The 17,247-nt window shown below is 40.1% G+C and overlaps 1 non-coding gene across 1 annotated transcript; it reads left to right on the forward strand.

Annotated features, from left to right (window-relative positions):
* Nucleotides 1-7,634: 7,634 nt before the first annotated feature.
* LOC141635862 (small nucleolar RNA R71) lies at nt 7,635-7,741 on the forward strand. Its single transcript, XR_012540518.1, has one exon. It is a non-coding gene; the product is annotated as a small nucleolar RNA R71 (small nucleolar RNA).
* The last annotated feature ends 9,506 nt before the right edge of the window (nt 7,742-17,247 follow it).

Below are 17,247 nucleotides of genomic sequence, written 5' to 3' on the forward strand. Positions count from 1 at the left end.
ATAAATGATGATGATTAACAATAATTAAAAAGGGATTAAGAGAATTAAACCTAATGATGATTCCAAAATAATAATGCAACGAATAATAGAAGTACTAGATGATTGATGGAAGGTTGTCAATCTCCCAATAAACCCAAATAATCTTCAATTAGCCAAAATAAAAGAGGAACAATAGAGAAATTAAGGAAATGAGATTTGTATTAATACTAGATTAAAAGTTGATTATAAGATTAAAGAGAGACTACAATAATATAAACTAAAATAAAGATTGATAAGAAGAACATGATAATCTAATTAGACTAATGGGGTATTTATAGTGGGGATTAGGTGCACAAATTAGGGTTACCAAAGGCTTAAATGACGATTAAGTCTTTGAGGAATCGCTCCTCTCAAGAAAAGATGCGGGGTCTCCTTTTAGCTAGTTTTTCAAAAATATGCGCATCTCGAATGGAGAAGGAAGAAGACGTGTTGCTCTGGAGGACAATCTGAGTGTACAGAAGGTCGGGACGAGCAGATTTTGTAGGCATTGGACGAGCGGCCTGCCAGCTTGGACGCTCGGATTGTGGAGCTTCTGGATGGGCGTCCCGATGGGTGAGACGCTCGGATCCTAGTCCAGCATGCCATTTCTTCTTTTTTTCTTCTCTTCTTCCAACAATCCTCCAGGATTTTGTCGGAGATGCAAGGATCTTCTTCATCATTGCCCATCTACTACGTTATGTACAAAGGCCATCTAGTGTTCTCTTCTCTTTGATGCTTGCTCATTAGATTCGATCAATTTAGCTCTATTTTGCCATAAAAATGCAAGGTTTGCACTCCTCTCCTACTAAGGAAACAAAACCTCAAAGAATATGCAAAACAAAGGACTAAAGATAGTAAATGACCCAAATATGCACTAAAAAGCATAGGAACGAGACTAATTCGGGGACTAAATATGCTCAAATATTGATCACATCAAATATCCCCAAACCGAACCTTTGCTCGTCCCGAGTAGAGAGGTGAAAAACAGTCGGACCCTTATTTAAACTAACCTACTAATATAGCCGATATGAGACAATTAGCGGGTCTCACTCCGCCCCTTCAACTCACAACAAGACAACCATGAGGTAGGATGTCTTCTTGCAAGGCAAGGTGTAATGGCGACACTTCCAATCATTAAAGCACACAAAATCAAGTAATGGATGCATCTATAAAAAGAATAGCCACTTTCCTCATCTAAGTGGTGGAAATTATCTACAGGGGAACCAATTCAAGGGTACACACTCCTTCATAGATATGGTTTCTTTAAACTACTAAGCTTAGAAGGATACCAATAAATCACCTCCAAGTTGTGTCAAGCTAGGGTACCTTTGTCCTCAATCGTTAAATGCTTTTGTGAAGAATACACTCCCTATGGTGTTAGAAACACTCGAGGATCGCGAAATTCCCCTTCTTGCCTATACAAGAAGAAGGGTCGTCCTCTCTCTACCATGCACAAAAATGGATACGATGGATAAAGGGATCAATAATATTTGAGTTTCATGTGGGAGTTTGCTTTTGTTGTTGTTTTTCCCCCCAATTTCTTGTGGCATTTGACATTTGAGAACACTTTCTTTTTGCCATTTCTTTTGATGTTTGGCATTTCAATACTTGACAACTTTTCAACTTTTTGCATTTTCTTTTCGAACATTTTAAAAGTCATCCCAATTATTAACGAGGGTGCCTTATATTTGAAGCATATGAGTTTTTTCATTTTTGTTACTTCTCTTTTCTTTTGATGCAATTTGCAAACCTTTTGACATTTCATTTTATTTCTTGAACTCAAATTTGAATAATTTTTGTGCCCATTCCCTTTGATGACAAAATGTATGGTAGAACATGGATGAATGATGGTTGCATGGTTTCAAGGGTCACCTTGGAATAAACGGTAGCCAAGGAGTTATCACACCACAAGGTACTCTTGACTAGGCCTTAATCCATGGGTCAAAGGATACTAGCATAACACATCCTAGGGTGTTTTACAAGTATTCTAATAGGAAAAGTCTTAAGAAGATAAAGCATCTAGTAGGGCCAATGTACACTTGTCAAGCTTCCCAAATGGACGGTTTCACAAAATTTTTCCTAACCATGCAAATAACATATATTCATCCTAATGCATATGCTTTACCAACTAGTATGCCAAATAATCTAAATGCAAGTCCTAAATTCAAATTGTTTATACCGCATCAATCAAAATAAAGCCACATAGTCATTAACATAAAGAGGAAAAAGGAGAGTGGAAAGATCATACCATGCGGTCTTCTATATCCTCATGTCTTGGATGTGGCATAGTCGATCAATGTGAAAAAGGATGGACACACACGATATATATAAACAATATATACAAGACTATGCTACAAAGGAAATGAACTTGTTTTTGGATTTTCAATTTTACAATTTTTTTTGGATTTTGTATAAAAGTCAAGTTAGAATTTCCCATCCCCACACTAGTATGGGCATTCTTCTCAATGGCCAATACGATTGGAAATTATGCAATGAATATGCATGATTTCTAAACTAAATGCAAACTATACTAAACTACACTACATGGTGCATGTATTTTTGTTATGGCGGAGAGCATAATTTAAATTAGCTCCCAATGCATATGCATGGACTTCCCTAAACAAAAATAGACATTATTTCTAATGTCATGAATTTTGGGCACATGTAATGCAATGCATGAAACTAAAGATTGTTATTTTGGATTTTACAAGCCGGGAACAATGATAATGAATACCTTAATGAAGCCAAGGTGTTAGTCCTCCAATGTTGCTAGGACTCCAATAAAATGATCAAGATAAAAAAAAAAAAAAAAAACAAGAGAAGTAGACAAACCATAAGGAAGGTGTAAGAATGTAGGAGCCTCCAAAGTTTGCTAATCCTCACCCATCGTATCATCATCATCATCATCATCTTTCTCTCTTGAGGCATCATCAACCTCCATAGATGTGGAATCATGTCCTGTCTTACTCTCACTTGCTTGTTCTTCCTCACTTTCCTCTTCCTCTTCTTGGACTTCTTCTTCTTGAACCTCTTCTTCTTCTTCTCCTTCCTCTTGGTCACCACCCTCTTCAACAACCATCTCCTCTCCACCCTGTCTACCACCACTAGGAATGCTAGGAAATAATACTTCCCTATCCGCCCAACTAGGCAAAGGACAAGACGGATCAAGAAGTCCTTGCCTAGCTAGATGTAGGAGGGGCGGATATTGGGCCTTGTAAGCATCCACTCTATTACTGTAAGCTTGCTTATGCATTTCCCTCATGAGTAGAGTCAAGTAATCATTTCCTACTTCGACATCTTTGGGTTTTAACTCGTGGTATTCAAATGGGTAAGGTGGGGTGATAATGGAGGAGGAGGGCTCGGCAATTTCGCCCCTTTGTTGTTGAATGATATACTCGGTCTCTTCGGAGAGTGGGAGAAGGTAGTTCGGTCGGTGAACATTCATTTGTTAACCACCCATATTTATTATCAAGAGTGTCGTGCTTGACCCACTTAAACTTGTGAATCATGGTGTCCATATCAATAAGATGGCCTCCTTTAACCGGCACATAAGTGTTGTTGTTGTTGAAATTCCGGTTGAAATGCTTAGCCAAATGGGTAACTAGTCCTCCATTGACAATAAAGGCGGTGCCTTCTTTGCCACAATCGACATTAAACCATCATTCAACCAAAAGTGTTAGAGCATTGTATGGCTTGGTAAATTCCCTCCCAATGTTCAAGGCCGACTCAAGAAGAATACAATCGATTTTGGTAAGATGATTTGTGACATTTCTAGCTATCAAAGTATTCCCAATGACCTTATGCCATACTCTAATGACCGGATGGTGGAATAGGAGAGCACGACAATCATGAAAGCGTATGAATTTCTTTCCGGAAATTGCCATCCAAAGAGGAGCGGGGTCATACTTGATAGGAGTCTTTGTATATTTCGGGTTATCACTAAGGCCTAATATCTTACCCAATTCGCCATAAGTTATGCGTCTATCAACATTTTCAAGACGAAACTCGATGTTGGTTCGAGTCTCCACCCTATTGACTTTCAAAGAACTTAAAAATTCCAAGGTGAGGGAGAGGTATGTCAATTATTTCATTGTAAACAATTTACCCAATCCCATAGACTCAAAGAAGGTTTTGGTTTGTTCAAGAACACCCAACTTTGACAATGTATCTTAACAAATAAACTTATTGGGCATGATGGTTTTCTTAGCAAAGAGAATGAATTTCTCCCTATGAGAGTCAAAAGTGAAAATTACCTCCGGATAATTGGATAATTGTTCAATGACCGGAGTCGTTGATGTTGTAGCTTCCATAGGGAGATCTTGTTGTTGAACCTCCAACCTTGCGTCATGGACTACCAATTCCTTTGACAATTGTTTTGCTTGAAGAGCTAGTCGCCTTTTGGAAAGTGTCTTCTTTTGGGGTGCCTTGTTGCCTCCTTTTGTTCTTGCCATTCTCCTTTGCTTGATTACACCAATGAAAGATTGAAATCTTTAATTTTTAGTGATACCCAAATCGATTTAAGATGAAAAGAATCTTGATTTGTATCTTGAAAATCGACACAAAACTTGAAAATTTTTGTGTTTGAATCACTTGTTATTGCAAAAGAAGTGATTAATTTTTGTTGTCAGGAAGTTTGGATTTGATTTGGTTGAGGAAATTTGATTTTGTTGATGGAGAGGATGAGGGTTTTGGGGTTTTGGGGTATTGGGTAGTTCTTATATGTTGAAGAAATGAGAATGAATGGGAGAAGAGGTCTTTAAAAGACCCGTTATATTTGAAACTACAGAGGAAGACGAGCGGACCAGGTGTCGGGACGCTCAGATTCTTCAAAATTTGGCTCAGGAAAAGACGCCACAGGACGAGCGTCTTTCTGGAAAGACGAGCGGATTCTTTGTGGAGGGACGAGCGTCTTTCTGGCTGGACGCTCAGATTCCGTTACAGAGAAAATCCCAAAATTTTTGCAGCAAAAAGACGAGCGTCTTTTGTGAAGGACGATCATCCAGAATGAGACGAGCGGTTTCTGAGCTGAGACGCTCGGATTCTTAGTCAGACTAGATTTTTCATTTCTGCCGCTCTACCAGATGAGCGTTTGGTAACTTGGACGCTCGGGTTTCTTCAGGATGAGCGGATTGTTCATTTGGCCGCTCGGATTCTTCCTTGACCACACGGATTCAGGTCTATCCGTGGGTACTTCGTAACCCGTGTCATTTTCATTCTTCAATTCTCGTGTTCTTCATTATAGGGGCACTAGAAAAGCATGAATAACCTAGGCAATTGCTATCCCCAAATTAAGGTAAAGCACTACACATCAATGAAATCATAAGTCCCTCCCTCACTTCTCAAAAAATGATGAATATCTTGATCAAGGCACAAAAATATAAATCCAAAAACGACAAAAATGCAATATAATAATTGAAATGCAAGTTAGGAAGTTATAATATTTACAAATGGTGGTTTAGGGAGGACTCCACCAAACTCTCATCCAATGTGAGATGTCAAGGGGGCATGTTCAAGGTGTTGTTGATGTTACTCAACACTTTGAAGAAGTAGTCGAAAGCTTGCTCATTATCATGACAAAGGTCCTCAATAGATTTTTGCACTTGTTGTTCTCCATGATGGTCTCGGTTCATAGCATTACCAATATAGGGATTGAATATCCCTTTAAACTCATCATCCCAAAGACCGCAAACTTCGTCTACTTGATCACTAAAAATTTCTTGAGTTGATAGAGACAACTCTCCTTCTTTCTTGTCTTGGCCAATGGGGACATCTTCTTCACTTGTCATGGGTGAGCTTTTCAAGCTCTCATTGTTGCTATTTCCTTGTTCTTTTGATGGAGCATCATCCACTTTCTTTTTCCATTGAAATTCCAACTTCTTCCTATCATCCTTCCGGCTATAGTGATCAACCATGAAACATGGTTCATGCAATCGGGGAGCTCTCATGGTCTTGTCAAGATTGAAAGTGATGGTTTCATCTCCCACTTCAAGGGTGAGCTCTTCATGCTTCACATCGATCACCGCTCCCGCGGTGTGTAAGAAAAGTCTTCCTAAGATAATAAGAATGTTGGAGTCTTCTTCCATGTCAACAATAACGAAATCCAACGGGATGAAGAATTTTCCAATTCTCACGGGAACATCTTTCCATACCCCTAAAGGTGTCTTTGTCGATCTATCCGACATTTATAGCGTGATGTTGGTACATTTGAGTTCTCCCATTCCTAGCCTCTTGCTAACCGAATATGGCATGACACTAACACTTGCCCCAAGGTCACATAAAGCTTTGTTCATTGTAGTGTCACCAATAGTGCATGGAATGGAGAAACTTACCGGATCCTTTAGTTTTGGAGGTGAACTCCCTTGAAGAATGGCACTACTCACCTTAGTGAAGGCAATAGTCTCAAGCTTCCGGATTGATTTCTTCTTCGTAAGGATGTCCTTCATGTACTTTCATAGGCCGGAACGTGATTGATCAATTCCTTGAAAGGAATCGAGACATCTAAATTCTTTACAATTTCCATGAATTTTCCAAGTTGGTCATCAAACTTAGGCTTAGCTTGACGACTCGGGAATGGAAGTTTAATCACGATGGGCTCCTTCTCTTTGGCCTTTTCTTCACTTTTCTTTGAAACTTCTTGATTGGTGGGTTCTTCTTCCCTAGAGTTTTGCACAACTCTCTTCTTGTCACTAGCTTCCACAACTTCATCCTCAACTTGCTTCTTTGGCCCTTCATATCTTGTACCACTCCTCAAGTGGATGGCACTAACCGTTTCATGTCTTGGGGGATTACTTCGAGGTGGTAATTGCCCCCTTTGTCTTTGAGAGCTTGAAGATGCCAGTTGGGTCATTTGAGTTTCCAATATTTTTGTGTGGGATAGGATGTTGTTGATGGTGATGTCTTTTGCTTGGCTATCGTTTTGTATTTGAGTGAAAAATTCTTGTTGATTCTTTTGCATTTGGACGATCGCTTTTTTAACATCAAAACCTTGGTCATTTTGTAGATTGTATGGAGTTTGATTTTGATAACCTTGGTTTTGGTTGTAAAAGGGTCTTTGATTTTGGTTTCTCATGTGAGGTGGGGTGTATGTTGGTTGAGGGTTTTGAACATTTTGGCTTTTGTATGAGAGATTTGGGTGGAATTTGGTGTTTTCATTGTAATAGTTGGAATAAGGGGTACCACTTTTGTATGCTTGAAAAGCATTCACTTGCTCATTTGTTCCCCTACATTCTCTTTGGTCATGTCCCAAACTTCCACAATTCTCACATATCCCACTTGGGACTGATGAAGACGCCACCATGGCATTAACATGATGCTTTGGTTATTTTGAGGCATCTTCAAGCTTAGCCATAGCCTTCTCAAACTTCAAGTTGATGGTATCAATATGAGCACTAAGTTGAGCACCCAATTGAGTAATAGAGTCCACTTCATGCTTTCCTCCTCTAGTAGCCTTGCGAGGTCTACTATATTGTGAATTATGGACCGCCGTTTCCTCAATCTTGTTCCAAGTTTGATTATCGTCAACTTCAGTGAACATACAATTTGATCCCATGTTGAGAATGTTTCTTGAGTCTTCATAAAGACCATTCCAAAATTGTTGTACCAAGTACCACTCGCTAAGTCCATGATGAGGACATAAGCGACAAGTTCCTTTGAATCGCTCCACAACTTCATACAAAGATTCCTCGTCCCTTTGCTTAAAACCCGTGATTTGAGCTCTTATCATGTTAGTCTTTTCCGGAGGGTAGAATTTTTTGTAGAAACCTAGAGCCAATTTCTTCCAAAAGTCAATTCCAAGAGCGGCCTTATCAAGGCTCTTCAACCATTGTTTCGCGGTACCAATTAGAGAAAAAGGAAATAAGACCCATCAAAGTTGGTCTTGAGTCACTCCGGTTTGTGAAATCGCATCACAATAGTCACAAAACGTTTCCATGTGAGAATGAGGGTCTTCTCTAGACATCCCTCCAAATTGGCTTCTTTCGACCAATTGGATAAATGCGGATTTTGCAATGAAATTTCTGGTTAAGTGTTGAGGTGTGGGAGTACCATTGGGTAGGTTCACCTCGGTTGGTACGGAATGTGATGAAAACTTAGGCATTCTGGGGTGATTGTGTGGTTGATTTTTGTTGGGTTCTCCTCACCTTCTCTTGCAAAAGGGTTGATGAACTCAATAGTATTTGGTTGAATATCTACAACCTCACCAATACCTCTAAAAGTATTTCTAGCGATTCTTCTATTGGTTGTCAAAGTCCTTTCAATTTCGTGATCAATGGGTAACAAGTTACCTTGTGATCTTATAGACATGCAAAATGCCAAACAACTCAAAAACAATTAGAACAAACCTTGAGGAGTCTTACTTCCCTAAGGCAAAGAAAGACACAACTAATAACAATCAAAGAAAATCAAATCAAGTTAACACCATCCCCGGCAACAGCGCCATTTTTGGTCGGTCCGCTTTGAGCTTAGATTTCGTTTACTTGTCGTTAGGAGCACCTGGACCAAAACAATATTTATAACTTCACAAACAACTCTACTACTAGTTGATGTGACCATAATTAGCGCATATTTAGCCCCTAATTAGCCTTGTTCCCATGCTTTTTAGTGCATATTTGGGTCATTTATTATCTTTAGTTCTTTGTTTTGCATATTCTTTGAGATTTTGATCCCTTGATAGGAAAGGAGTAAGAATCTTGCATTTTCATGGCAAAACGAGACTAAATTGACTGAATTCAATGACCAAGCATCAAGGAGAGACAAGATTAGAAGGCCTTTGTACATATTATAGTAGTTGGGCAATGACGAGAAAGGATCCTTGCATCCCCGAGGAAATCCCCAAGGATTTTATGATGAAAAGGGAAGAAAAGAAGAAGGAACAAAGCTGAGCAGCAATCTGCCCGTCCTCCACAGCACAATCCGTGCGTCTCCCTTCAAAGACGCCCGGGCAGCAAGCCCAGAAGACGCCCGGATTCCCTTGTAGACGCGCGTGCCCAGACCGTGGAATCCGCCCGTCCCATGCCTAATACACACGAATTTCAGTCCAGCACAATTTCGTCTTCTTCAAGCTTCAAAGAAAGAAGCCCTTCCTTCGAAAAATATCGGCGTCTCCCTGCTCTAAACTAAAAAGTGTAATTACTAGTTTAGCCCTTAGTTAACCCTAATGCATCCACCTAATTTCCACTATAAATACCCCACTTGTAAATAATCAAAGGGGGGTCCTTTTTGACATCTTTTTAGCTAGAAAAATCTTTCCATAGATTAGATTAGGAGTAGATTAGAATAGATTACCCTTTAATCTTTCCACAAATTACACATTAATCTTTCCATAATTATTGTTCAAGTTTATTATTCAAGTTTATTATTGAGTAATTGAAGATTATTGGGTTTATTGGGAGATTGACAACCTTCCATCAACAATCAAGTTTCTTCTATTATCCTTTGCTTTATTGTTTGGATCATCTCAAGTTTGGTATAATTCCTCTACCCTTTTATCTTTATTGTTTATTTCTTCATTCCATTATCATGTTTATACTTGTTGTGATGATTGACACCATTAATGACATGTTTCCCATGATAATGAGTGACTAGTTACTTAGCTAGGGTTAGTGGGTAATTAAGGGAAACCAACATGGGATTGATTCATGCTTAATCTAATATGTTCACATGATTAAATTGCTTGCTTGTTGTGATGTCAACTTTATGCACATGTTATGTTTGATGAAATGTTAAGCCTATGAATCCTTGCATTTACAACCATCTCTTATCTACTCAACTTGACTTGTAAGACATAAACCAACTCGAGTCTTGTTAGACCATGCATAGAAGTTGAATAAGAGGAAAGTAAGTCGACTTGTAGGTGTTGTACAATCTAATCGATTCGGCTCCGGGACCCAACTCTTCCTATGAACCGTAAGACATAAACCAACTCGGTTCCTCCACAACATTAATTGCTTACAACTTTGTAAACATGTTTGTATGATCAACACCATGAATCCCCTATGATCCCATGATATCCTAGCACTTTTAATCATTTGTTTACATCTTTCCTTTTATTGCTTATTTCACTTTATTGCTTTTATTAGTCTAAAAACACAACTACAAACCCAAACAAATTGTGACACTAGCATAAATCGAGATATATAGACTTAGAACCCAAAGCACACCGTCCCATGGATCGACCTCGAGTTACCGCTAACTAGTTGTATGTTGAGTTTTATAAATGTGTTTGATTGGATGTGACCCGACGACATCACTCCACATCAAAATGGCGCCGTTGCCGGGGACGGTGCTATGTGATTAAGTTCTTACTTGTTTGTCTATTTTGATTTTGCTTTCACCTTGAGAAACTTGTTTCTCAAGGATTATTCTTACCGTTTTTGTGTAGTTTCCATGCTTGTAGTTGTTTCCTTGTCTTAGCTATGATGGCTCAAGACTTGACACATGGAGTATGTGGTAGATTCTTTGAGTATGACTATGGGTATGGGGAGTTTGAGAAGCAAGTCAACACAAACCTACCTTATTATTTGTACAATGAAAATCCTAACCACTACCCCAATTTTTCCCACCTAAATCACCACATCCAATATCCACAACATCCACCCACTCAATACCCACTTCATAATGAGTTTCAATTGCCACGATACAACCACTTTCACACTTACCCACAACAAGAAGATGAACCCATTGAAAATGTGATTCTCCAAATGATGGGAAATCAACAAAACTTCTTCAAACAAATGCTAGAGGAAAGTCAGAAGAGGGAAAATGTTCTTCTAGGCATTGTTGCCCAGGGTGAGGAATTGGAGATGCAAATTGCCCAATTGAAAGAATCCCAAGTAATCACTCCTTACCACCGTTCCTTGGACATTGAGCATGAATGCGAATTTGAAGTAGTAACTTTTGATATGGAAAATGAGAAATGGGAAGAGCCAATCTCCTTGAGCTCTTGTGACTATGAAACTGTTGTGTTCGATGAGGAAGACATGAGGTTGAGTAAGCCAAATACTCTTAACCTTTGTGAGTATGAGGGTGTGTCTTTTGAAGTGAATGTTGAGACATTGGAGAAAGAGTTAAATGAAGCCCCCATCTATAATTCGTATGAAGATAGCAACAATGATGATGAGCCTAACGGATGGACTCATAATATCACCTTGCTTGAGGAGCCTATCCTTGAGACATTTGAGATACCCTATCATGAAGAAGAACGTCCTTCCTTTATTCCTCATGAAGACCACTTGACAACTATTATGGAGCCAATGATCATGGAAGAGGATATGGTAGATCTTCTTCAAAAGGCCAAAGTATCATACAAGAGCTACTTGGTGAAAAAGCTCAAAGAGAAAATTGCTCGTGAAGCCACTTGTGAAGATTTGGCGCTCACAATGACAACTTCTAAGGAACTCGATCATCAATGCCATGAAAATTATCTTTCCACGTTGGAAGGATTGAAAAATCAAAATGCTATCATCATCACCGAGATTGAAGAAGAAGTTGGTAAGTGGAAGTCTACGGATGAAAATGAACCACACTTCATGCCTAGTGTTGACAAGAATCATGGGCTTGTTCGTTGGAAGCATTGGGAAAGCTCTAATGCCAAGGACAAAGCAAGAAAAAGAACATTCTACAAGCTTCCTTGGCCAAATTTCATATTCAAGTTGAGCAACCCATATTTATGCTTATTTGTAGCTTGTTCACAAGCTTTTGATCTCTTATTAAGAGCCTTGAGCTCTATGGATAAGAACTTCTACGATTTGAACTAGTTTGGTGGAGTCCTATCTCAAACCACCATTTGTAATATATTTCTTGGACCCTTTTACTTTGTATAATATTGTACATTTGCATTTAATTTCTTGCATGAGAGTGGTGAGAGAGAGAGTCATCTTACATTTTTAATGAGCAAATTTCAAGAAAAGATAAGGAGGAATGGAAAATCGGTGAAAGGGTATGTTATTGCAAGGAAAAGAAAAGAAAAGGAAGAAAAGGGAGTTGAAGACGCCCGTCCAGGACCCACGTCAGTAGAATGATTGACGCTGTAGCAGAAGACGGGCGGATTCTTCAGAAGACTCCCGTCCTGGAAAAAGACGTCCGTATTCTTCGCGGGACGCCCGTCCCGTATGTCATCTAAAAATAAGATCTTGCGCTGCACCAGAAGACGGGCGGATTTAATCCAAGACGCCCGTCCCGAGCGAGACGCACGACCCGAATCAAAAGACGCCCGTCTTCTTCCTGCTCTCAAACTTGGAAAAATCCCTGCATCAGAATCCGCCCGGTTTCTTCACAAGATGCCCGTCTTCTATTCTCACGAGACGCCCGTCCCGGAGATAATCCGCCCGGATTGTCCCTTTTTTCTCGGATAAACCCGACAGGGCCCACCCTTATCCGCTCGGATTCCCCCTTTCTTCCATATAATCCCCCCTTTCTCCCTCATTTCTTCACCTTATCAAACCCTAAAACACTCATCTCCATCCTCAAAATCACACCCCCCATCAAAAACACTTCCCCCCCCCCCCCCCCCCCCACATCAAAATGGCGCCATTGATGAACCTCAAGGGAAAGGCTAAGAAATTGGTTGAATCCACCGGAAAGAAACGCAAGGGATCATCCTCTTCAATTCCACGCGAGGCAGTGCTACCAAGGAACTCCCAACCCATAATGAGGGGAGGAATTGAACAACTTGACTACTTCCAAGAGGTGCTATTTGAATCTGATGACCACCGCAAGAACTTCGTCAAATTACTAGGTAAGAACTACGAACCCACTCAATTCATAGATACTAGGGTGTTGGAAATCCTTAAGATAAGGTACCCTACCGAGATTTTCTTTGATGGTCTTGGCATTGGGAAACTTTTCCATGCCCATGAGGAGACGTACCTTAGTCTCACCCTTAAATTTTTGAGTAGCCTTCGCATTGTAACGAATACCCACACCAATGTGGGCATTGATGCGTGCATTTTATATAGACTTTTACGGTCTCTTTTGGCACGCATTTCTATGTATTTGAGTGATATTATGTCACTTTATACCCCGAATAGTCTACTTTGGTCTGTTTTGCATTATTTGCAGGTAAGAACCGGAATGACTGGAAATCAGCCTATTTGCGATCCTCTAAGCTTGCTTAAGAGAGTTGGCGCGAAACTTTACCATCTTGAGATGCGTGAAGGCATCCAAAGGATTAGGAGAACACACAAGAAGTCAAGAACCCCTCGATCGAGATGTCCTGTTCTCGATCGAGGGAGATACTTAGGTGAAGGCCTCGATCGAGATGTCCTGTTCTCGATCGAGGGAGATACTTAGGTGAAGGCCTCGATCGAGATGTCCTGTTCTCGATCGAGGGAGATACTTAGGGGAAGGCCTCGATCGAGATGTCCTGTTCTCGATCGAGGGAGATACTTAGGGGAAGCTCTCGATCGAGCAACTGTGGAGTTCGATCGAGAGGCCACGCACTGATAGGCTTTAGTTCGGTTGTGTTGTTATTTTATAACGCTTTATTTCTTAGCTATTTTTCATATAAATAGGCAAGGAATACTAGAGACCTAATTATCACATTCTAGACGGAGGACGGAGACTGTTGCTTTAGTTTTTGGATCGGAAGTACTTTTCATCGCCATTTCTCAATTTTTCTTCTGTTGAATTCGGTATTATCGTAGCATAATTTCAATTCAGTTTCGTTTATTATGTTATCTATTGTTATTTTCTTTGCCACTATTGTTCCTCATCTCGATCATGAATAGTTAATCACTTTGCTAGGATTTAGGGTAGCCATGGCGTAGGAAGGACGAATTAATTAGAACACCCGTAGTCTAGTTGTATGCATCTGCTGCTTTAATATCTCTTAATTGTTTGAGTCGACGCACTCAATTAACTGTCTCGTTATCCCCTTCTCCTAGATCGAAAGATTCGAAAAGGAGTAGTTCTGTAGCGTTTCATTAGGATTTATGCTAGCTAGGGCGAAAGCTAAACTAGTATTGCCTAGGGCGAACTAAGGACCGAAAGGTGACGTTTATTACCCACAGCTTGGATTTAGGGCATCTATATTTTAGTCCGGACTTTAGAAGCCATGGTGAACCGATAATCCTAGTACCTTTCTCCCTTGTTCATCTCTATTTTATTTCTCTCTCGTTCCTTTTATTGTCTCCTTTACTCGTAGTTTTTAGAAAACAAACAAACAAACCCCCTAATTTGGTTACTTTCGATAGACCTAGTTGACTATAGGATTCCCATCTCCCTGTGGATTCGATACCCGACTGCCTCTGCTACATTTAGTTGAGACCCGTTTGTTTTATCTTTGACAGGGTTGCGACAGCCGTGTCAGGCATGGAGTTTAGGTTGTGCAACCTAGACCATCATCTCTCACTCGAGAAATTCGCCTACATTTTCGGTCTTGAAGTGCCCACCAACTATACCGAAAACCCGATAATTTCGGTGTGGACCTTCTTTAGAAGGCTATCTCCGGGAGGGATTTTACCCATCCAAAGCAATGTTATACCTTCGCCATCCAACATCCGGTGATTCGATTCACCGAGCGCTTTGTGGCCGGTATCATCAACGGGAGGTACGAACAAGATAGGTGTACTCTCATCGATTTAACTTTTCTTGAATCCTATTTGAATGTTTGAGCGGTGAGGCGTTATAACTTCAATACGCCACTTGAGATACTTACTAGGTTCAATGATTTTGCTCAAGGAACCACTCAACTCAAGACCTTCGTAATGGGAGGTCTAATTACTATTTTGGCCCACCACCTTTGTCCCGGGTTCAATGCCCGAGGGACCTATACTCCTCTTGAGGGGAGGACTTTGATTGATGAGCACACCATCTTCAACCATCACCGATGGTGTAACTACACTCAAGACGGGAGTGTAGAGTGGTACACCAAAGGATGCACTTCAATCATCCTTGAAGGTTGGAAGATACCGGGCATTGACCCAAGATTGAGCCCATACTCGCCTCCACCAAGCTACCTCCTTGATATCCAAATTCTTAACAATCCCCCTCAAAGGGAAGAGCCACACCGCCAAATACCTCATGGAGCACCGGGAAGGCCCATTCGCCCACCCTCCTATGTACCTATCCCACCATACCCTACCCCATATACCGAATTTAGGTCGGCAATCCCCAATACCCCGGGTATTAATGATTTTATGGCACTCATGAATAGAGTGGACCTCGGGGTACATGAAGGGACGGTCGACAACTACTTGGCCCTTTACCCCCAATATTATAACATGGCTCAACAAGGGTACGTCGACCCCAATGGTCCTAAGCCCTCTTGGGCAAAACCGGAGCTCTTGTTCCCTAATTAAGGGAACCAAGCTTGGGATCGCGACGGCGGAGGGCATTCTAGCCAAGGTGGAGGGTACTCGGGTCAAGGGGGAGAATTTGACCAAGGAGGGTATTGGGGTCAAGCAAGCAGGTATGACCAAGCCGGGAGTTCTCATCGTTATGGCTATGATCAAGATGAGGATGACGAGTAAAAGAGGCCTACCTCACCACCTCCATGTGTATGATACCCATCTCTCCCTCTCTCTTTTGTATATACATTGCATTTAGTGTAGTTTTCGCATGCATTTGTATCATATTTCGTTTGCATTAGTTAGTTCATATAGTATAGTTTGCATTGTATTTATCTCACATGATTCATGTAGATAGTTACATATAGATTAGAATTCATGCATAGTTGCTAATGACCAAACCTATTCCTTTTCTACACTAGAAATAGTGTTTAAATCGGTTTGGGGAGGTTTGATCATAAGTGACCATAGTTTACTATAGATCATGCATCACATAGTATAGTTTAGATTACATTCATTTGTTATATATCCCATATAGAATTGCATTTAGTTAGAGCATGCATTCATTCATACCATATCATTGCATTTCTACTTTATTTCAAAAAATAAAAAATCCAAAAACATGTATTTCCTTTTTATTCCTACTCCTGCATGTACATTGAGGACAATGTCCAAAATAAAGTGGGGGATGGGAATTTATATTCCAAAATGCATAAAAATTGAAAATTTTCGAAAAATACAAAAATATGTCTTTTAATTTCATAAAAACAAAAACCATAAAAATTTGAAAAAAATTGAAAAAACCAAAAACAAGTTCATTTTCCTTTGTAGTGTAGTCATGTATATATTGTTGTATATATTGCGTTTGTTTTACCCTTATTCACATTGATTGACTACGCCACATCCGAGACATGAGGATCATGAAGACCGCGTGGTATGATCTTTCCAATCTCCGTTTTCCTCTTTATGTTAATGACTATGTGGCTTTATTTTGATTGATGCGGTATAACAATGTGAACTTAGGGCTTGCATTTAGTCTATATGTCATATTAGTTGGTACAATCACCTGCATTAGGATATATAAATTAGTTGCATCATGGCATGTAGTTGCATTTAGACAAAATATTTTGAAAAGTGCCTAATTGAGAACTTTGACAAGAGCAACTAAGCCATTACAAATACTTTTTCAACTTAAGACTTTGCCTACTAGAATGGTTGTAAAACACCCTAGATTGTGTCATACTAGTGTCTTTTGACCCATGACCCAAAGCCTAGTCAAGGGTTTGCATGTGAGTCACCTATTCCAACCCCGTGATGTAATGTGGACTTGGTTAACTTGTCTAGGTGACCTTGATTGGCCTTGTGGTAAGGCAACCAAAAAATACTTTCTATCAATAAGTTTGAAGTGCTCATTTCGAAAATTTTGTTATGTGGAAGTAATTTATTGCTAAGGAAACCTCAAATATTATGAAATGTTGAAATGTTGAGAAAATTAGTTGTTTTGATGGAGGCGTACCACTTCGTTGTGCTTTGGAGAAGGATCCATTGAATTGGGCCCCCACACAGTTGTGAATTCGACCGCCCAGAGACAGAGTGACTGTAACACCCCAAGTTGTTGAGAGTAAGGTTGTCCCACATCGGGAAATTGAGGAGGTTGTGATATGTTTATAAGGGATTCCACTCACCATTTAGTAACAAGGCCTTGTGCTTTTGGGCTTAAGTGAGGACAATTAATGGGCCCAAAAGTGCACACCCATCTTATTGGGGTTGTGTTACGATGGTGGCGGGTCGGGTTGTTATAGTGACTATCACCCCGAAAAGCTATTGTCTAGAGGTTCAACGGTTGCCTAATAAGCGATTGGCGAAAGCAAAGGACACTAGCCCGGAAGGGACAAACCCCATCTTAAATTTTTGAAATGTGAAAGTTAAATGAGGTCAATTTTTG

This window comes from Silene latifolia, chromosome Y (genome assembly GCF_048544455.1).
Source record: "Silene latifolia isolate original U9 population chromosome Y, ASM4854445v1, whole genome shotgun sequence".
Taxonomy (NCBI): Eukaryota; Viridiplantae; Streptophyta; class Magnoliopsida; order Caryophyllales; family Caryophyllaceae; genus Silene; species Silene latifolia.